Genomic DNA, 23,379 nt, shown 5'->3' with positions numbered 1-23,379 from the left:
GCGGTGTAATCAGCACAAACAATTTATCTGATGCTGTGTCTGACGCACGGAGAGATCCTTCACATCCCTGCGCTAGATGTTATTTCTCAGGACGTGCAGAATGTGTAAAACCACCACGTCTCCTGCCCAATCCGCCATCATCGTGCCTTTGAGTTATTTATACAGAACTAAAACTATTTTGGTTGTTTTTGTTTTATTTTACTTTTAGACAAATTTGACATTTTACTTGTGAAATTTTCCTAAGCATTTTTTGGCCAGCAGGTGGAGATTTGAAAGAAACTATAACTTTAAGCCCAATGTACACGATACAATTCTTTGTACGATTCGATTACGATTCTATTTACGATCCGATTAAATCCGACATGTCCGATCGGGATTTGATTCGATTCAATTTGATTTGTCATTGCAAAACAATGGCAAATCTAATCGAATCCCAATCGGACATGTGGGATTTAACCGGATCGTAAATAGAATCGTAATTGAATCGCACAAAGAATCGTATCATATAGATTGGGCATAGAGATGATCAGTCCTAACCTAATTGTTGATTCATAGCTCACAACTGTCCCTCTTTTGGAGGGACAGTCCCTATTTTGGAGCCCTGTCCCTCTTTCCTCCTCATTTGCCCCTCTTTCTTCCTTATTTGGCCCTCTTTCAGGACATACGTACAAGTTTATATAAATAGATTTACTAAAAATTTGACTCTAAACTTTATTCCCATCCTTGAAATGTATATATTTATTAGTTTCAAATGTTAATATGAAGGAAAATGAACCAGGATATAAAGGAGCAGTGTGGTTTGAATTATAAAACCTTTATAATTTTCTTATGACATCTTTATAGTGTGTGTGATTAGGGGTGTGGTTAGAGGTGTGGCTTAAAAAGAAACCGTGACCAAGAATTGAACTTCATCCCAATCAGTAGCTGATACCCCCTTTCCCATGAGAAATCTATTCCTTTATACAAAGGGATCATCAGGGGGCGCTGTATGGCTGATATTGTGGTGAAACCCCTCCCACAGTGTGATGTCAGGACCATGGTGCTGGCAGTTTGTGGAAAATAGCTGTTTACAGCTGTTTTCAACTGCCAAAAAAGCAAGCATCATCTCCGTCCACTGACATCACCTGCCAACAGTAAAAATGTCACCATGTGATAAATGTCAGAATGTAAATCAGGGTGAGGAAAGCTTTTACAATGAGCAAACACTGACTAAATCATTTATACATAATTATTGTAAAAATTAAGCACTTTTTTAATTACATTATTTTCACCGGAGTTCCTCTTTAAGTGTCCCTCTTTCTTATCTCAAAAAGTTAAGAGGTATGGTTTATTGGAGCTGTGAGATCCGTTTATGGCTCTTTCACACTAGAGCCCGTTTCCTGCGTTTTTGACGCAAAGTGGAAACTTTGTGTTAACCAAGGTAAAATGAGTCCACAGACTTTCATTTTACCCGACGCACGCGGGAGCTTTTAATCATCAGGAGCCGGTGTTTTCCCGTCAGATGAAGTAATAGCTACCGCCGCTGATTGTGTTGCACCGCAAATTCCCGACGACATGCCGCAGGCCATATAACGTGTGCAGGAGAACGGCTCCTGCACGTTTTGTAGATGTGAAAGAGGCCTTAGTAGACAGTGGGGATTTAATGATGGATTCAGCCAAGTAAACGGCACAAGATGGAGTCTATTGAAAAGAATGCCATGAAAGATGCCGCCATGCAAGGAGCTAATGCTACGTACGTATTGTGGCGCTGCTGATGAGTTGGGCACAGGGTGACCCAAATGACTCACCCTGCTGCCACTCAAATCTCGGCGGTGCTAAACACTATTCCCCCTCCGAGTCGCATGCAAAGGCTTTTAATCGCCAGTTTTAGGCAGTGTTTACAAACAAAAAACATGGCCGCCAACCAGGAAGTGATGTATGTGTATATATAGTGGGTTGCAAAAGTGTTCGGCCCCCTTGAAGTTTTCCACATTTTGTCACATTACTGCCACAAACATGCATCAATTTTATTGGAATTCCATGTGAAAGACCAATACAAAGTGGTGTACATGTGAGAAGTTGGACGAAAATCATATATGATTCCAAACATTTTTTACAAATAAATAACTGCAAAGTGGGGTGTGCGTAATTATTCAGCCCCCTGAGTCAATACTTTGTAGAACCAACTTTTTCTGCAATTACAGCTGCCAGTCTTTTAGGGTATGTCTCTACCAGCTTTGCACATCTACAGACTGAAATCCTTGCCCATTCTTCTTTGCAAAACAGCTCCAGCTCAGTCAGATTAGATGGACAGCGTTTGTGAACAGCAGTTTTCAGATCTTGCCACAGATTCTCGATTGGATTTAGATCTGGAATTTGACTGGGCCATTCTAACACATGGATATGTTTTGTTTTAAACCATTCCATTGTTGCCCTGGCTTTATGTTTAGGGTTGTTGTCCTGCTGGAAGGAGAACCTCCGCCCCAGTCTCAAGTCTTTTGCAGTCTCTAAGAGGTTTTCTTCCAAGATTGCCCTGTATTTGGCTCCATCCATCTTCCTATCAACTCTGACCAGCTTCCCTGTCCCTGCTGAAGAGATGCACCCCCCGAGCATGATGCTGCCACCACCATATTTGACAGTGGGGATGGTGTGTTCAGAGTGATGTGCAGTGTTAGTTTTCTACCACACATAGCGTTTTGCATTTTGGCCAAAAAGTTCCATTTTGGTCTCATCTGACCAGAGCACCTGCTTCCACATGGTTGCTGCGTCCCCCACATGGCTTGTGGCAAACTGCAAACGGGACTTCTTATGCTTTCTGTTAACAATGCCTTTCTTCTTGCCACTCTTCCATAAAGGCCAACTTTGTGCATGACTAATAGTTGTCCTATGGACAGATTCCCCCACCTGAGCTGTAGATCTCTGTAGCTCGTCCTGAGTCACCAAGGGCCCTGTTGACTGCATTTCTGATCAGCGCTCTCCTTGTTCGACCTGTGAGTTTAGGTGGACGGCCTTGTCTTGGTAAGTTTACAGTTGTGCCATAGTCCTTCCATTTCTGAATGATCGCTTGAACAGTGCTCCGTGGGATGTTCAAGGCTTTGGAAATCTTTTTGTAGCCTAAGCCTGCTTTACATTTCTCAATAACTTTATTCCTGACCTGTCTTGTGTGTTCTGTGGACTTCATGGTGTTGTTGCTCCCAATATTCTCTTAGACAACCTCTGAGGCCCTCACAGAGCAGCTGTATTTGTACTGACATTAGATTACACACAGCTGCACTCTATTTAGCCATTAGCACTCATCAGGCAATGTCTATAGGCAACTGACTGCACTCAGACCAAAGGAGCTGAATAATTATGCACACACCACTTTGCAGTTATTTATTTGTAAAAAATGTTTGGAATCATCTATGATTTTCGTTCCACTTCTCACATGTACACTACTTTGTTTGGTATTTCATGTGGAATTCCAATAAAATTGATTCATGTTTGCGGCAGTAATATGACAAAATGTGGATAACTTCAAGGGGGCCGAATACTTTTGAAACCCACTGTATAGAGACACACACACACACACACACACACACACACACACACACACACACACACACACACACACACACACACACACACACACACACTGTGTGTGTATGTATATATATTTATATATACAGTATTTATTCTCATGTTACAGTATACGACAAGTTTTTATTACATAATGAATAATCTGCACTCCAGTCTGGGATTAGTCACAGTTTACATGTGACAGGCAGCAGCTCCCTCCCCCTTAGCCTCACAAACTGCAATAAACAAAGCACACACGCAGAGCCTGGAGGGGGCGTACATAACTTCTCCCTATCACAGCAGAGGCAGCTCCTTCCTCTCTGGGTCGACAAAGCTTGACAGAGGAAAGAAGATTAGATATATTACAGAGACAGTACAACTAGAAAAGGCTGCAGTAATCCAGACCACATTAGAACAGGTATAGGAACTTATAGGATAGAAGAAATAAGGCTGAACATGTTGTTACAGAGTCTCTTTAAGGCGCTCAAGGAAGCCCCAGGTAAGTATGGTACCTGAGACACTTCTTGTCTCAGGTACATGTTAAAAGATACATGAGGCAAAATACTTGATAGCGGATTTACTTACCTGGGGTTACCTCCAGCCCCTGGAAGCCTCTGTGTCCCGTGCCGCAGTTCAGCCTTCAGCCACTCTTCTGCAGTCCTCTCCATAGTGGTCCCGCTCCCGTGTCTGCATTACGCTCCTCCCCACGGGAACGCGACCGGCTCATGAGCATGCTCCCACAGCAGGCGCCGACCCGTATGGAGGGAACTCCAAAAGAATGGCTGAAAGGGGAACTGTGGCGAGGGACACAGAGGCTTCCAGGGGCCGGAGGAGGCCCAGGTAAGTAAATCTGCTGTCAATAATTTCGCCTTTTCTCGAATAGATCATCAGGGTGGTCTGTGTGGCTGATATTGTGGTGAAACCCCTCCCACAGTGTGATGTCAGGGCCATGGTCCTGACAGTTTCCTGCCTGTGTCTCCAGCACCTTGTGCTCTTTCTATTTCTCACTCCACCACCTTGTGCTCTCCACTACTTTGGATACTATCTATCTATCATCTATCTATCTATCTACCTACCCAGCTTCACAAATGCCTGAGCCATCCCGGATAGACGTTGAGGACACACAATAAACTCCCACAGTGGCGACAGATGTTCAGATTGCTTGTGATGAATATTTCAGGGCTTTTTCAGCGGCACTTTATAATGGAATCCGTGTCATCGGCATAGAAAGAATGTATCAAATTTCCTGTTGGGAATGTGGCGGATAAGCGGGCGGCCGGGGGGCACGAGACGCAATGCACAGTGTACATCACCTCAACAGATGGAAAAACACAAATCTAAACCATGACTTTACACAGCGGTGCGGAGGGGAGGACAGGACAGTCACTACAACTCCCAGCCAGCCACCAGCACCATGGCACATGCTACAAGAGGAGCAGGGGATGCAGCTGTTCAGTGGGGTCAGAGGTTACAAATAAACTCCTCCCACTTACTTCCCTGCATCAGTAAGGTCAGAGGTTACAGATAAACTCCCCCTTAGTTCCCTGTGTCAGTGAGGTCAGAGGTTACAGATAAACTCCTCCCCTTAGTTCCCTTCGCCAATGAGGTCAGAGGTTACAGATAAACTCCTCCCCTTAGTTCCCTGAGTCAATGAGGTTATGGATTACATATAAAGTCCTTCCTCTTAGTTCCCAGCGTCAGTGAGGTCAGAGGTTATAGATAAACTCCTCCCCCTTAGTTGTCTTCATCAGTGAGGTCAGAGGTTACAGATAAACTCCTCCCCCTTAGTTCCCTGCGTCAGTGAGATCAGAGAGGTTACAGATAAACTCCTCCCCCTTAGTTCCCTGCGTCAGAGAGGTTACAGATAAACTCCTCCCCTTAGTTCCCTGCGGAGTCACAACAGTTCTCAGGCTCATTTTGTCCTTTTCTCATAAGCAGCCAGATATTCTGGTGGGATTATCAGAAATGTCCTTTTTCCAGACATTCTACCACTCGACACTGGAGGCCTGGGGTCTTCCATGGTTATAGAGAATTCTCATTGTTTTATGTCACAGAAGGTTTATGTTGCTTTTGAGAAGAGAACATAATTATACTTCTTTATGATCATAATTATACACTGAACAGAACATTTGGTACTGACCTTAAAGGACACCTGAAGTGAGAGTGATATGGAGGCTGCCATATTTATTTACTTTTAAACAACACCAGTTGCCTGGCAGTCCTGCTGATCTCTCATGCATCAGTAGTGGCTGAATCACACACCTGAAACAAGCATGCAGCTAATCCAGTCACACTTCAGTCAGAGCACCTGATCTGCTGCATGCTTGTTCAGGGGCTACGGCTAAAAGTATTAGACTGGAGACACACCAGAGAGTTTTTTGGAGTAGTTTTCATTTTTGTAGAAAATATTCCGATTGTCTTGCATTAAAATTGTGGCAAATTTGCCGTGCTCACCATCTTTTGAGAAATCAGGATCGCGTCTGTTTTGCTGTGATTTTAATGCAAGTCATTGGAAGCATTTTTTTTTTTTAAACAAAAATGACCCCAAAATGCTCTCCTGTGTGACAGGGCCCTTAGTGGCAGAGGCTCAGCAGGACAGCCAGGCAATGTGCATTGTTTAAAAGGAAATAAATATGTCAGCCTCCATATCCCTCTCATTTCAGCTGCCATCATGAAATCAAACATTTGCCTGTTCTTTTAAAACAGGGTGGGTAAGAGATTATATTACCTATCTATTTTAATTAACATAACTAATGTAACTTAATGACGGTATGTTTGTTTAGGATGGAGTTCCTCTTTAAAGTGTTATTGAAGCCAAATGGGAAAAAAAGACATAAACTCACCTATGTAGAGGAAGGCTCTAAATACTCTAGAGCCCTTCCTGACCTCACTTCATCCTCTCGTTCCAGGGTCGTCACGCTGTTGCAGAGATTCATCCAACTGGGAGTGCTACAAATAAATGTGAAGTGTGTGGTAATTTGGGAAAGCTGCCCATTCTGTGTAATACATCCGAATATAAATTCTGTGTGCCGTACAAGGGGGTGTGGTTTTCCTGATTGACCAGTTACCAGAAAGCTTCTTCTCAACTTGTCCCAAGAACGCCCTTTGGTTTTCTCCCTCCTCATTGCTCAGCTCAGCTGCCTGACCACCCAGGATAAGCCCATTGCTTTCCCTCCTAGGGAAAGGGCAGCTATTGGACAGCTGCTAAGTCTCATTGTGAACACACAGCCCCTCCTCTCTGCACTCTGATGGCTGCAAGGAATGGTTTGCCTCTGGTGAGGTCACAGGTCACAATCATGACAAACAAGCTTTATATTCATCATAAACTGCAGTATATATTTATGTTTCCATGGAATCAGGGCTTTGATGTTTACATTTGGTGTTAATTTAAATGAACGCTGGGTATAAAACAGCTTTTCATGAATTAATCCTGAATCAATCCTTAAATGAAGTACTGGTCTGGGAGAGTTAGCACAGTGAGTTGGGTCCTGCCCCGCCCAGTGAGTGCGCTGAATAAGCTCTGCTCAGAATGAGTGCCCGCCCACACAGGTATTTATAAAGGAACCTGCAGATGATGATCTCATTATGTATGCTAGCACCATTACCTTTTGCTAGCACTGTAAAGAGTGCAAAATAGACCACAGTGAAAAAATAAATCATTTCTATATAGTACAATACAGACATCTAATAATTCAAGCCCAAGTTGTTTATAGCAGAATATATTCAGCAAAGACAAGAAATAGTAGGGGGAGGGCCCTGACCTTACCAGCCTACAGGGCTGTGGAGTCGTCGGTACAAAAATCTTCCGACTCCGACTCTGACTCCTCAGTTTCTGAAACCACGACTCCGACTCCGGGTGCCCAAAATTGCCCCGACTCCTCGACTCCGACTCCAACTCCGACTCCACAGCCCTGCCAGCCTACAATCTATAGTTTACAATCATGTGACACAGATTTGAAATAAATGTTTAGGCTGGTTTCACAGTGGGACGTTACAGGCGCACGTTAGAGCAGCCTGTAACGCAGCCCAACTCACAGTAATGAAAAATCAATGGGGCTGTTCACAGTGCGGACGTTGCGTTACATTGTAACGCTGCGTCACAAGACAACGTACTGCATGCAGTACTTTGGACGCGGCTGAGCCGCGTTAGACTGCTTGCACATGCTCAGTTGTGTTGGGGAGGAGCGGAGAGCGGCCAGGCACATGGCTAATTAATATGCACTGCACGTTGTGACGTGCAGTGTTTACTTCCTGGAGTGGCCGCTGTGTGCGGCGATTGGCCGGCGGGACCACGTGATGCTGCATGCGCACAAGAGTGCGCATCACGGCATCACTGACGCCAGAGTGAGCTGCACAACGCGGCTCACTCTGACGTCCAGATCCAGCACCACCAGGCGTTCCGTTAGGGGGACGTTATGCGACCTTAACGCCCCCTCTAACGCAACGTCCTGGTGTGAAATTAGCCTTAAGGTACATGCCAACAGAATACGGCAATACCTTCTGATGCTTAAATTATAGCTAACTGGGGCATTTAATTAACTGTGTAGACTGCGTTTGGATTGCTGGCATAGCTTATGTTTTCTCCTAGTATTTAGTAATGAACAAATGCAAACTTAATGACCCATAAATAGGAAGGAGATAGGGATGTGATGCAATACATTTTTTTGTATATATAAATTACTAGAGTCGCTCTGGTGTGGAAAAAACTGATCAAGCAGAACATAAGATATCAGGGCAGGAGGAATGAATTCCACTCCACATTAGACATTAGAGTGTAAGCTCCTCTGGTGCAGAGACTGATGAGAATGGATCAGTGATCTCTGTACAGCGCTGTGGAATATGTCAGTGCTATATACAGTGGGTTGCAAAAGTATTCGGCCCCCTTGAAGTTTTCCACATTTTGTCACATTACTGCCACAAACATGCATCAATTTTATTGGAATTCCACGTGAAAGACCAATACAAAGTGGTGTACACATGAGAAGTGGAACGAAAATCATACATCATTCCAAACATTTTTTACAAATAAATAACTGCAAAGTTGGGTGTGCGTAATTACTCAGCCCCCTGATTCAATACTTTGTAGAACCACCTTTTGCTGCAATTGCAGCTGCCAGTCTTTTAGGGTATGTCTCTACCAGCTTTGCACATCTAGAGACTGAAATCCTTGCCCATTCTTCTTTACAAAACAGCTCCAGCTCAGTCAGATTAGATGGACTGCGTTTGTGAACAGCAGTTTTCAGATCTTGCCACAGATTCTCGATTGGATTTAGATCTGGACTTTGACTGGGCCATTCTAACACATAGATATGTTTTGTTTTAAACCATTCCATTGTTGTCCTGGCTTTATGTTTAGGGTCATTGTCCTGCTGGAAGGTGAACCTCCGCCCCAGTCTCAAGTCTTTTGCAGTCTCCAAGAGCTTTTCTTTCAAGATTGCCCTGTATTTGGCTCCATCCATCTTCCCATCAACTCTGACCAGCTTCCCTGACCCTGCTGAAGAGAAGCACCCCCCGAGCATGATGCTGCCACCACCATATTTGACAGTGGGGATGGTGTGTTCAGAGTGATGTGCAGTGTTAGTTTTCCGTCACAGATAGCGTTTTGCATTTTGGCCAAAAAGTTCCATTTTGGTCTCATCTGACCAGAGCACCTTCTTCCACATGTTTGCTGTGTCCCCCACATGGCTTGTGGCAAACTGCAAACGGGACTTCTTATGCTTTCTGTTAACAATGGCTTTCTTCTTGACACTCTTCCAGAAAGGCCAACTGTGTGCAGTGCACGACTAATAGTTGTCCTATGGACAGATTCCCCCACCTGAGCTGTAGATCTCTGCAGCTCTCTGCAGCTCGTCCAGAGTCACCATGGGCCTCTTGACTGCATTTCTGATTAGCGCTCTCCTTGTTTGGCCTGTGAGTTTAGGTGGACGGCCTTGTCTTGGTAGGTTTACAGTTGTGCCATAGTCCTTCCATTTTTGAATGATCGCTTGGACAGTGCTCCGTGGGATGTTCAAGGCTTTGGAAATCTTTTTGTAGCCTAAGCCTGCTTTACATTTCTCAATAACTTTATCCCTGACCTGTATGATGTGTTCTTTGGACTTCATGGTGTTACATAGTTACATAGTTATTTTGGTTAAAAAAAGACATACGTCCATCGAGTTCAACCAGTACAAAGTACAACTCCAGCCCGTCCCCCACATACCCCTGTTGATCCAGAGGAAGGCGAAAAAACCCCCACAAGGCATGGTCCAATTAGCCCCAAAAGGGAAAAATTCCTTCCTGACTCCAGATGGCAATCAGATAAAATCCCTGGATCAACATCACTAGGCATAACCTAGTAATTGTAGCCATGGATGTCTTTCAACGCAAGGAAAGCATCTAAGCCCCCTTTAAATGCGGGTATAGAGTTTGCCATAACGACTTCCTGTGGCAATGCATTCCACATCTTAATCACTCTTACTGTAAAGAACCCTTTCCTAAATAAATGGCTAAAACGTTTTTCCTCCATGCGCAGATCATGTCCTCTAGTCCTTTGAGAAGGCCTAGGGACAAAAAGCTCATCCGCCAAGCTATTATATTGCCCTCTGATGTATTTATACATGTTAATTAGATCTCCTCTAAGGCATCTTTTCTCTAAACTAAATAAACCCAGTTTATCTAACCTTTCTTGGTAAGCGAGACCTTCCATCCCACGTATCAATTTTGTAGCTCGTCTCTGCACCTGCTCTAAAACTTCAATATCTTTTTTGTAATGTGGTGCCCAGAACTGAATTCCATATTCCAGATGTGGCCTTACTAGAGCGTTAAACAGGGGCAATATTATGCTAGCATCTCGAGTTTTTATTTCCCTTTTAATGCATCCCAAAATTTTGTTTGCTTTAGCTGCAGCGGCTTGGCATTGAGTACGATTATTTAACTTGTTGTCGATGAGTACTCCTAAGTCCTTCTCCAAGTTTGATGTCCCCAACTGTATCCCATTTATTTTGTATGGTGCTAGACCATTGGTACGACCAAAATGCATGACTTTACATTTGTCAACATTGAACTTCATCTGCCATGTATGTGCCCATATAGCCATCCTATCCAGATCCTGTTGCAATATGACACTATCTTCCTGAGAGTTGATGATTCTGCACAATTTTGTATCATGTGCAAAAATAGCAACATTGCTCACAACTGCATCTACTAGGTCATTAATAAATAAATTGAAGAGCACTGGACCCAGAACAGACCCCTGTGGGACCCCACTGCTAACAGTCTCCCATTTTGAGTACGATCCATTGACCACAACTCTTTGTTTTCTGTCCATGATTAGCCAGTTCCCTATCCATGCACACAAACTCTTCCCCAGTCCTTGCATCCTCAACTTTTGCACCAGACTTCTGTAGGGAACAGTGTCGAAGGCCTTTGAAAAGTCCAAGTATATCACATCTACAGCATTCCCAATATCCATATTAGCATTCACTACCTCATAAAAGCTGAGCATGTTAGTCAAACAGGACCTGTCTTTAGTAAACCCATGTTGATGCTGAGAAATAAGATTATGTTCTACTATGAAGTCATGTATAGTATCTCTTAGTAACCCCTCAAATAGTTTGCATACAACTGATGTTAAGCTTACAGGTCTATAATTTCCTGGATCAGATTTTTTGCCCTTCTTAAATAATGGGAAAATGTGGGCTGTACGCCAATCCACTGGGACTCTGCCAGTTGCAAGAGAGTCACAAACGATAAGATAAAGGGGCTTAGCTATAACTGAACTTAATTCTCTTAGGACCCGAGGATGCATGCCATCCGGGCCAGGTGCCTTGTCTATTTTTAATTTATTTAGTCTTGCCTTTACTTCTTCCTGCGTTAAGTATTTAATATTACAGTTAGAAGATTGAGACTCTTCTGCCTCTGTAATTTGCAACAGTGCTGTTTCCTTTGTGAAGACAGAAGCAAAGAAAGCATTTAATAACTCTGCCTTACCTTGGTCATCCACCATTGAGTTCCCACCCTCATCCTTTAGGATTCCTATACAGTCAACCTTTCTTTTTTTTGAGTTGATGTACTTGTAAAACTTTTTTGGGTTAGATTTGATATCCTTAGCGATTTGTTTTTCAGCTTCAATCTTTGCCAGCCTAATTTCTTTTTTACAATTTTTATTGCACTCCTTATAATTGCTGAGTGCAGCCTCGGTCCCCTCCTGTTTTAGGACCTTATAGGAATTCCTTTTCCTCTTCATTTTATCCCTAACCTTTCTATTCATCCATAGAGGCCTTTTTTTATTCCTAGACATTTTGTTTCCATATGGGATATACATACTACAATATTGATTGAGAATAAGTTTAAAAGCTTGCCATTTCCCTTCAGTGTCCTCCCCTTGTAGTACATTATCCCAGTTCACCAAACTTAGTGCCTGCCTAATTTGATTGAACTTTGCTTTTCTAAAATTCCTAGTTTTAGTGGTCCCGCTGCCCCGTGGCCTATCAGTCACCAGATCAAACGTTATCATGTTGTGATCACTATTTCCCAAATGTTCTTGAACCTGCACATTTGATACATTATCTGGTCTATTAGAAATGATCAGATCCAGTATCGCATTCCCCCTAGTTGGTTCCGTTACCATTTGAGTCAAGTAATTGTCCTGTAGTGCTGCCAGAAATCTGCTGCTCTTACCAGAATGGGTAGCCTCAATACCCCAGTCAATGTCTGGAAAGTTGAAGTCGCCCATAATTATGACCTCATTTTTACTTGCAGCTTTTTCAATCTGCTGTAGTAATCGCAGTTCTGCAGCTTCATTAATAAGAGGTGGTCTGTAGCATACCCCAATAAGCAATTGGCAACTTTTATTTCCACCATGAATATTTACCCAAACGGACTCCACATCTTCGCAATCTTCCTCCATCTCATCGTTGAGGACAGCTGTAAAAGAATTCTTAACAAAGAGGCAAACCCCTCCACCTTTTTTCCCTGTTCTATCCCTCCTAAACACATTGTATCCTTTTAAATGAGCTATCCAGTCATGGCTTTCATCCATCCATGTCTCGGTTATTCCCACAATGTCATAGTCTTTGTCATTCAGAATGAACTCTAGTTCGTCTATTTTATTTGCAAGGCTCCGAGCATTGGTTACCATGCACTTTATATTTTTACCACCACATTTACCAATTTTGTTTACCTGAAATGGGCTACTTGAAGTTTTACCAACCTCCTTAATCTTTACACTGTCCCCACCCCCCTCTCCACCCCCCATAATGTTAGGCTTCCACTGTCTTTTTACCTTATCTTGTCTACATATTGAGACTTTATCCTCCCGCCTCCCCCCAGATCCTAGTTTAAAGAGAACCCGAGGTGGGTTTAAAGAATATTATCTGCATACAGAGGCTGGATCTGCCTATACAGCCCAGCCTCTGTTGCTATCCCAAACCCCCCTAAGGTCCCCCTGCACTCTGCAATCCCTCATAAATCACAGCCACGCTGCTGACAAACAGCTTGTCAGAGCTGGCTGTGTTTATCTCTATAGTGTCAGTCTGCTGCTCTCCCCGCCTCCTGCAGAACTCCAGTCCCCGCCTGCATCCCTTGCCTCCCTGCTGATTGGAGGGAAGGGATGGGGGCAGGGACCGGAGCTATGCAGGAGGCGGGGGAGCAGCTGAGACTGACACTACAGATGCAAACACAGCCTCACGGCATGGCTTTGATTTATGAGGGATTGCAGAGCGCAGGGGGACCTTAGTGCGGTTTGGGATAGCAACAGAGGCTGGGCTGTATAGGCAGATCCAGCCTCTGTATGCAGATAACATTCTTCAAACACACCTCGGGTTCTCTTTAAAATCTCCTCCAACCGTTTAGCCATCTTCTCCCCCAATGCAGCTGCACCCTCCCCATTAAGGTGCAGCCCATCCTTGCTGTAGAACCTGTAGCCGACTGCAAAGTCTGCCTAGTTCTCCAGGAACCTAAACCCCTCCTTCCTACACCAATTTCTCATCCACTTATTTAACTCCCTAAGCTCCCTCTGTCTCTCAGATGTGGCACTGGCAGTATTTCAGAAAACACCACCTTGGAGGTCCTTGCTTTAAGTTTATCTCCAAGTACCTGAAAATCATTTTTGAGGACCTTCCATCTCCCACTAACTTTGTCATTGGTGCCAATGTGTACCATGACAGCTGGGTCTTCCCCAGCCCCACCCAGTAATCTGTCAATTCTTTCCGCTACATGCCGAACCCGAGCACCCGGGAGGCAACAGACTGTACGGCATTCACGGTTTCTTCGACAGATTACCCTATCTGTGCGCCTAATAATTGAATCTCCTACCACCAGTACCTGTCTAGCCTTAGCTGCACTCCTATTCCCTTTCTCGTTACAGCAGTCTGCCCCTTGGTTGCTAAGGAGCACATCCTGCTGCAGCATTGCTACTCCAGAATCATCCTCCCCAATATTACGCAAACAAGCATACTTATTAGTGAGGGACAACTCGGGACTAGCCTCCCTGCCACTTTTTCCCCTACCCCTTCTAACTGTGACCCAACTAGCGGCTACCTCTGCTTCTTGCTCCGGCTTTACTCCACCCTCCTCATCTTCACCGGTTCCATCCAGTGTCTGGATCGTGAGATCCAAGCTCATCTCCATGTTGTGTATGCGTCTCAGTGTTGCGAGATGCTTATTTAGCTCTGCGACTTCCGCCTCTAACTGAGCAACACGCACACACCCAGGGCAACAGTAAACACCCTCAATCCGCTGATCAAGGCATGCATACATGTCACAGGATGTACACTGTACAGCATAGTCCAACATGATGACTATTGTGTGGGGAAATTTTATTTAAAGTAAACTGTGGCGGTAAAAGTTGAAACGGGAGAGGGAGTGAAGTTCGGGAGTGAGTGCAGCTGGGGTGGAAGAGGGGGAGGGGTGGAGGAGGGGGAGTGAGTAAGGTTGGGGTGGAGGAGGGGGAGTGAGTAAAGTTGGGGTGGAGGAGGAGGGGGAGTGAGTGAAGCTGGGGTGGAGTCCTCAAAACTTAAGGACTACACCACAACGTGTTAGCACATCCTAACCAATGCAAAGAACCGCAATATTGTTTAAAGTTTTTTTTTTTTTTTTAAGTCCTTACCTGCTTCCTCTCACCTCTCTGTTTGTGCCTGTGTTGTAACGCCTGTTTTTAACGCCTATGCCACTTGTGTCAAAGCCACTTAGTGAGCAAGCCACAGACTGAGCAAGCTCAGTACTGAGTCCTGAAGCTGACCAAATACCTCCTGTTACAGCTAATCCCTCCCCCTAGCTAATTACCTGCCTGTTGCAAGCACACTAGAGAAAAAAAATGTACTTTTAAAAACTTTTAAAACTAACACTTGCTGCTAGATATCTGATGAACTGCAATGCACAAGCCTACCAGATATCAAAGCAGCAAAACACAAATTTACAAACAACAGCAATATAATATAATCAGAGCTCACAATTCCCAGCAGTGAAGTGAAACAGCCCTCCACCAAGATTAGGCTTTGGCCTACACTTCCTGTTTAATATATCACCTGTGTTACAGCTAATCCCTCCCCCTAGCTAATTACCTGCCTGTTGCAAGCACACTAGAGGAAAAAAAATGTACTTTTACATTTGTTGTTGCTCCCAATATTCTCTTAGGCAACCTCTGAGGCCGTCACAGAGCAGTTGTATTTGTACTGACATTAGATTACACACAGGTGCACTCTATTTAGTCATTAGCACTCATCAGGCAATGTCTATGGGCAACTGACTACACTCAGATCAAAGGGGGCTGAATAATTACGCACACCCCACTTTGCAGTTATTTATTTGTAAAAAATGTTTGGAATGATGTATGATTTACGTTCCACTTCTCATGTGTACACCACTTTGTATTGGTCTTTCGTGTGGAATTCCAGTAAAATTGATGCATGTTTGTGGCAGTAATATGACAAAATGTGGAAAACTTCAAGGGGGCCGAAAACTTTTGCAACCCACTGTAAATGTATAATTATAGTAATGTGAATGTAAGCTTCTCTGGTGCAAGATTGTGGCCCAAACTAAATCAATGGCTTGGTGGCAGAGACTGAAAAAGGCAGAATGAGGCTCTAGTCAGACCTGTAGCTTTGTCTTTCCCTGCTTGCCAACTGTTTTTTTTGTTTTTTTTTTAGGTAAGGTTTCTTGGGGAAGAAAGTCGGAGGGACTGTCAGGTAGGACCCTGGAGACTCATTAGACCCTAGGCTTCTGCCTAGGCTGCCTGCCGTGTAATCCACTCATATTAAAAGGTGAGAACTGAACAAAATAGAAAAAAAATCCTATTGATTAATTTAGTATCACATCACTGCTGGTTTATAGCACAGATGCAGCCTAAATATACAGCCATTTATCCAACTGTACATCCAGATCTGCTGGTTTATAGCACAGATACAGCTTAAATATACAGCCATTTATCCAACTGTACCCCCAGATCTGCTGGTTTATAGCACAGATACAGCCTAAATATACAGCCATTTATCCAACTGTACCTCCAGATCTGCTGGTTTATAGCACAGATGCAGCCTAAATATACAGCCATTTATCCAACTGTACATCCAGATCTGCTGGTTTATAGCACAGATACAGCTTAAATATACAGCCATTTATCCAACTGTACCCCCAGATCTGCTGGTTTATAGCACAGATACAGCCTAAATATACAGCCATTTATCCAACTGTACCTCCAGATCTGCTGGTTTATAGCACAGATGCAGCCTAAATATACAGCCATTTATCCAACTGTACATCCAGATCTGCTGGTTTATAGCACAGATACAGCTTAAATATACAGCCATTTATCCAACTGTACCCCCAGATCTGCTGGTTTATAGCACAGATACAGCCTAAATATACAGCCATTTATCCAACTGTACCTCCAGATCTGCTGGTTTATAGCACCGATACAGCCTAAATATACAGCCATTTATCCAACTGTACCTCCAGATCTGCTGGTTTATAGCACAGATAAAGCCTAAATATACAGCCATTTATCCAACTGTACATCCAGATCTGCTGGTTTATAGCACAGATACAGCCTAAATATACAGCCATTTATCCAACTGTACATCCAGATCTGCTGGTTTATAGCACAGATACAGCCTAAATATACAGCCATTTATCCAACTGTACCTCCAGATCTGCTGGTTTATAGCACAGACACAGCCTAAATATACAGCCATTTATCCAACTGTACACCCAGATCTGCTGGTTTATACCACAGATACAACCTAAATATACAGCCATTTATCCAACTGTACCTCCAGATCTGCTGGTTTATAGCACAGATACAGCCTAAACATACAGCCATTTATCCAACTGTACCTCCAGATCTGCTGGTCTATAGCAGAGATACAGCCTAAATATACAGCCATTTATCCAACTGTACCTCCAGATCTGCTGGTTTATAGCGCAGCTACAGCCTAAATATACAGCCATTTATCCAACTGTACCTCCAGATCTGCTGGTCTATAGCAGAGATACAGCCTAAATATACAGCCATTTATCCAACTGTACCTCCAGATCTGCTGGTTTATAGCCAGATACAGCCTAAATATACAGCCATTTATCCAACTGTACCTCCAGATCTGCTGGTTTATAGCACAGATACAGCCTAAACATACAGCCATTTATCCAACTGTACCTCCAGATCTGCTGGTCTATAGCAGAGATACAGCCTAAATATACAGCCATTTATCCAACTGTACCTCCAGATCTGCTGGTTTATAGCGCAGCTACAGCCTAAATATACAGCCATTTATCCAACTGTACATCCAGATCTGCTGGTTTATAGCTCAGATACAGCCTAAATATACAGCCATTTATCCAACTGTACCTCCAGATCTGCTGGTGTATAGCACAGATACAGCCTATATATACAGCCATTTATCCAACTGTACCTCCAGATCTGCTGGTCTATAGCAGAGATACAGCCTAAATATACAGCCATTTATCCAACTGTACCTCCAGATCTGCTGGTTTATAGCGCAGCTACAGCCTAAATATACAGCCATTTATCCAACTGTACATCCAGATCTGCTGGTTTATAGCTCAGATACAGCCTAAATATACAGCCATTTATCCAACTGTACACCCAGATCTGCTGGTTTATAGCACACATACAGCCTACATGTGAAAACATCTGTGCTAGAATCTGCGGAGCAATGACTCCAGGACGTAATTATGGTTATCGGGGGGCAGGGTTGATATGACTGAGAGAAGGAGTTTGGTTATGGGGGCAGGGTTGATATGACTGAGGGGAGGAGTTCAGTTATGGGGGGCAGGATTGATATGACTAAGGGGAGGAGTTTGGTTATGGGGGGCAGGGTGATATGACTGAGGGGCGGAGTTCTCTCTTCACCAATATATCCGATCAGTCTTCGGCGCGCCTGGTTTGCTGCGCTACTTCTCGCCGCCGTCTCTGCCACGACGCCAAACCTGAGAAAAGCAGCGATAGGCGCTGTAAACAGTCAATGCAGACATTCTGCAACATAGCTTAAAAAAATAAATAAATAAAATTGCACCGCAGGCAATTATGCAAGTTTTACTGGATACATTAAAAAGGCATTAAATGCACAGCTGTTTTAAGTGTCTTTTAAGCTGATAAATTAACTGTCTAATAAATTGTGAGATTTGTCAGCTAATAACGCCATTTTATCTGCCTTAACATATGCCTTGCTAGTTCATGAAGCATTATTGTAAGTGCCAGGGGGAGATAATGTGCGTTTTAACACTGCTATGTCTTAAGTGGGACGGATCGTTGGTCGTGAAGGAAGTGTCTTAATAAATCTCACAGGCTTTGTTAATTGCACCCAATGAAGTGTCACTGTTAAAACACAAGATGTGATAGAGAAAGCGCCACATAATGTCTTCCCGTTTTACAATTAACAGTTCACTAGGCAAATCGACCACGGGAAAAAATAATAATACATCATTTGTTCCAGCCTTATTAACTTACATTTCTTCCCCTCTCAAGGTCATAATTGGGAATATTCTGAGGTGCTATAATCAAGGTGTCAGACATCGGAAATGCAGAGACGATGGGGGGGGGGGGGGGGGAGAGACGAGTACAACATGGAGATGTGTGTATGGGGGGGGGCAGAGAGATAGGGGGTTAAGAGAGCGCAACTGTATATGGCGGGGGTGGTCGAGAGGATTAAAGAGAAACCGTAACCAAGAATTGAACTACATCCCAATCAGTAGCTGATACCCCCCTTTCTCATGAGAAATCTTTTCCTTTTCTCAAACGGATCATCAGGGGGCGCTGTATGGCTAATAGTGCTGCTCAAATCCGGAACCGGAAGATACCCGGATAGTTACTATCCTGGGGGGGGGGGGGGGGGGGGTCAATCTTACCTGTCTGATGTCTTCTTCGGTCCGTCCCTCGATGCCTCCCACGATGCGGTCCACGTGCGTCACGTGATTACAAACGAGGCGGGCAGGGGGGGGTCAATCTTACTTGTCTGACGTCTTCTTCGATCCGTCCCTCGGCGCCTCCCACAATGCGGTCCAATCGGCGGTCACGTGATTAAAAACACTTCCGACCGCATCGTGGGAGGCATCGAGAGACGGACCGAAGAAGACATCAGACAGGTAAGATTGACCCCCCCCCCCAGGTTTACTGGGAGATATCCGTATAGTAACTATCCGGGTATCTTCCGGATAACAGGTAACTGGGAGATATCCGGATAGAACTATCCGGATGTCTCCCGGTTCCGGATTTGAGCGGCCCTGGCTAAAATTATGGTGACAACCCTCCCACAGTGTGATGTCGGGACCATGGTCCTGACAGTTTCCTGTCTGTGAACCTGATTGCATTGTGGGAAATAGCTGTTTACAGCTGTTACAACTGCCAAAAAAAGCAAGCAGCATCTCCTTCCACTGACATCACCTGCCAGCAGTAATAATGTCGCGATGTGATAAATGTCAGAATGTAAATCAGAGGAAAAATTTTACAATAGGCAAATTTTATGCAATGAACACTTTTTTGCAATATTGCGCAATACTGTTGAACGAGAATTTGTTAAACAATGTTTAACAACGCACGACACTCGCGACAATCATTCTTTTTTTGAAAGACGACCTACATGTCTGATTACGTTGTTGAGAATCGTTCCAATCCTCATTGACTTGCCAAGTTTTGCTGCGATCATGTAAACGTTTGTTTTCACGATCATTCGTTTCTGTCACCGCAAACAATGCTTCCCGATTTGGTCAGATGGATCGGGAAACAATTGTTAGTTGCCGGAGATCTCCGATCCATCTCGCCATAATCTGCTGGTGGGTATTTACCTTAAAAAGGCATTGTCACTATAAAAATCAAATTTCAACAGCAACTGGTCTGAGTGTATTAAGTGATAAAGATGCTAATCCTGCATTCAAAACTTTTTCTGCTGTTATGGTTTGGAGTTATCACATACTTAAGGAGCACTGGCCCTTTACTAGTCAGTGCCAAACAGTTGCATGCTGGGAGTTCTTTTTATCTATAATATATTCCTCCTCTACCATTTATTTCCCTGGCTAGCTACTTATCTGAAACACGATCCCCTGCTCACTTGTGTTTACAAGCAAGGCTGAGGTGACTCAGCGATTGGAGGAGAAAAGAAAAAAAGTAAAGGACAGAAATGACATCAGGATTTAGCCTAAACTGTGGGCAAAAGACATGGCCCCCACCAGGAACAGAATTCTCTTCATTTACTATATAACATTCACTGAAATCAAAACGTGGACAGTATAATACAGTGTTATGTAAGTAGATCAAGTATTTATCTACTTATGTACTGTATGTGTTTTTTTTCCCTGGCATAATATGGCTAATCCTACTGCTTTAAGAGAGTGGGGGGTCCACAACACTGGGTCCCCGGTTTGAATCCCAGCCAGGTCAACATCTGTAAGGAGTTTGTATGTTCTCCCCGTGTCTGTGTGGGTTTCCTCTGGGCACTCCGGTTTCCTCCCACGTCCCAAAAACATACAGATAAGTTAATTGGCTTCCCCCCTAAATTGGCCCTAGACTACAATACATACACTACATGATGCATACATAGACATATGACTCTGGTAGGTATTAGATTGTTAGCTCTGAGGAAAAGTTAAAGGGGCACTACAGCGAACAATTATAAAATTTAAAATATGTGCAAACATATACAAATAAAAAGTACACTTTTTCCAGAGTAAAATGAGCCATACATTACTTTTCTCCTATGTTGCTGTCACTTACAGTAGGTTCTAGAAATCTGACAGAAGTGACAGGTTTTGGACTAGTCCATCTCTCTATAGGGTATTCTCAGGGATTCATTTATTTTCAAAAGCACTTAGTAAATGGCAGTTGCTCTGTCCAACAGCCAAAAAACTATGTAGGGAGCAGGGAAGCTGGCCAGCATTATTGTTGAAATCCTTTTTAGGGAATATCTTTATAAAGAATTAAAGCCTTGCTGAGAATCCCCTATGAAGAGATGGACTAGTCCAAAGCCTGTCACTTCTGTCAGATTTCTACTACTTACTGTAAGTGACAGCAACATAGGAGAAAAGTAATTTATGGCTCATTTTACTCTGGAAAAATGTACTTCTTATTTGTATATGTTTGCACATATTTTAAATTGTATAATGTTTCGCTGTAGTGCACCTTTAAGTAACAAGACAATAATATGCTCTGTACAGCACTAAGGAGGGGGGGGGGGGTAAGAGAAAGTGGGGAGTCAGAGAAATGGGGGGGGGGTGAGAAATACAGAGATAAACAACATCTGGAAAGTGGAGAGAGAGGGGGGCTGTAAGGGAGGGGGAAGGGGGAGAAATTGAAGGGAAGGTAAAGGGGGAGGAGACTGTAGGGTAGAGAAAGGTAAGTTTATAAGAGAGTGGTTACTGAGGAGAGAGAATATAAGGAAGGGGGAGAGAGCGGGTGAGGATGATGGGGGAGGGGTGTAAGAGGAGAAAGAAGGTAGGAGAGTTGGAAAGAAAAGACAGAGAAGGAGGAGAAGGGAGACTGTGGCTAGGGCTGGATTTCTGGCCCCAAAGGTCCGGGACTTGGGGGGTTCCAGGCCAAGGGGCACCTGGACATGAAAGAGGGCTTGTTGCACATGGAAGAGGAGGGTGAAATGGGGAGTAACACATGAAAGGAAACTGATGCTCAAGGGAGCTGTGCATGAAAGAAATTTTGGGCCCCATTGCAACTAGAACTAGCCCTTTAACCACTTCCATACCGATGTATTTGGAATGTACGTCCTGCTGGTCGCTGTGTGGCTCTGACAGGACGTAGATACCAACTATTCACCGCTTCACACCGCCTTCGCCGTTCGCACAGTTGTTCCATTGCTGCAGGCGCTTCTCTGCTGTCTCAGTGACAGCAGAGCTTCCACATCTGAGCCAATTACAGTAATCACATGGCACAATAGGGAAAGGACAGCTCCGGTCCTTAAAGTGGACCTGCATCCAAAAAAGAAAAATCCATCAGCGCTGCTGTAATGAAGTTATATTTACCTGCGGTGTCTTGTCCCACGAAGAGGCCCTAAAGTTCCTGCATCACTCCACTTCCGCTGCTTGGCCCTGCCTCCCTTTTCTCCTCCGAGAAAAAAACACCCAGCAATTCAATGCAGTAAATAGCTTGGCGGTTTTTCTCGTAGGGAAGAGGGGGGGGGGGCGGGGCCAAGCGGCGGAAGTGGAGTGATGCAGGAACTTTTGGGCCGCTTCGTGGGACAAGACACCGCAGGTAAATATAACTTTTCATTACAGCAGCGCTGATGGATATTTTTTTTGGGGGGGGGGGATGGAGGTCCTCTTTAAGGATCTAAATATATATAAATATTATTAGATAAATGTTGTTCACTGTGTGTAGCATTGAATAAATAATGTGGCTGCTGGAAGTTGTGTTCCCCGCACTAGGATAGCGTAAAAGTGGCCACACACCATACAATGTTCCATATATCTTTTCAATTCAAGAACCACAATCAATTTTTCTGACTGATTGTATCAATTCAAAAATCTGACCAATGTACCACACACCTATGTTTAATTTTTCCCCAATTATGAAAGAAAATGATTGAAAACCCAGAAAAAAATTGCTTCGGTCTGTACATCAAGTAATTGACAATCCACCCCACACCATACAATTTTCAAAAAAATTGATCGGAAAAATCCATCACTCCCGATCTTCTTTTATCAAATAAAAATGGGAAATTCAATCAGATTTCTCGAAGAAAAAAAAAAAAGCTTTCAATTTTTCGGGACTACCGATCGTAATTATCGAATTGTTGTTAACTTGGATCTTTACATTGTATGGGTGAGGCCACCTTTTGGCTGACATCTCTGTTAAGGTGGCCACACACCATACAATTTTTTAAATATCTGTTGAATTTAAGAATTGCAATCAATTTTTCTGACTGATTGTAACATTTCAAAAATCTGACCAATGTACCACACACGTATGTTCAATGTTCCCCCCAATTATGATAAAAATGATTGGAAACTCTGACAAAATTTCCAGGGGGTTGTATATTAATACATTGACAATCTAACACACACCGTACAATCTGTAGAAAGATTGAAGAAAAATATCTGGCATTCCGGATCGATAAAAATCGAAGCAAACGGGAAATCCGATTGGATTTTTCAGTCGAATGGAAAAAAGCTTTGGATTTTTTTCGGAGATCCGATCGTTTTTATCGAATTGCCGTAAAATCGGATCATGTTATTGTATGGTGTGTGGCCACCTAGAATAGTGAGTGTATTGCAGAGGCCGCGTTGTATTGTGGGGTGATTGCTCCTCTTGGGGTGCCCTGTAGGGGGAGCAGATCGGGGCCCTATGTTTGGCTTCCTGCAGGCCTGAAGGTGACCTGTCTGTGCTGTGAGTGATCCCCTCAGAGC

The 23,379-nt window shown here is 43.7% G+C and overlaps 1 long non-coding RNA gene across 2 annotated transcripts in view; it reads left to right on the top strand.

The window, feature by feature from the left end:
- LOC137528647 (uncharacterized) overlaps positions 1–23,379 on the top strand; it is a 323,545-nt gene that overhangs the window by 187,433 nt on the left and 112,733 nt on the right. For both annotated transcript variants that reach the window (XR_011023449.1, XR_011023448.1), the window contains exon 4: positions 15,663–15,776. This is a non-coding gene — a long non-coding RNA (uncharacterized lncRNA). The remainder of the gene's footprint in view (positions 1–15,662; positions 15,777–23,379) is intronic.

This window comes from Hyperolius riggenbachi, chromosome 8 (genome assembly GCF_040937935.1).
Source record: "Hyperolius riggenbachi isolate aHypRig1 chromosome 8, aHypRig1.pri, whole genome shotgun sequence".
Lineage (NCBI taxonomy): Eukaryota > Metazoa > Chordata > Amphibia > Anura > Hyperoliidae > Hyperolius > Hyperolius riggenbachi.
The sequence above is the reverse complement of the archived record's forward strand: the minus strand, read 5'-3'. Positions and strand labels throughout refer to the sequence as shown.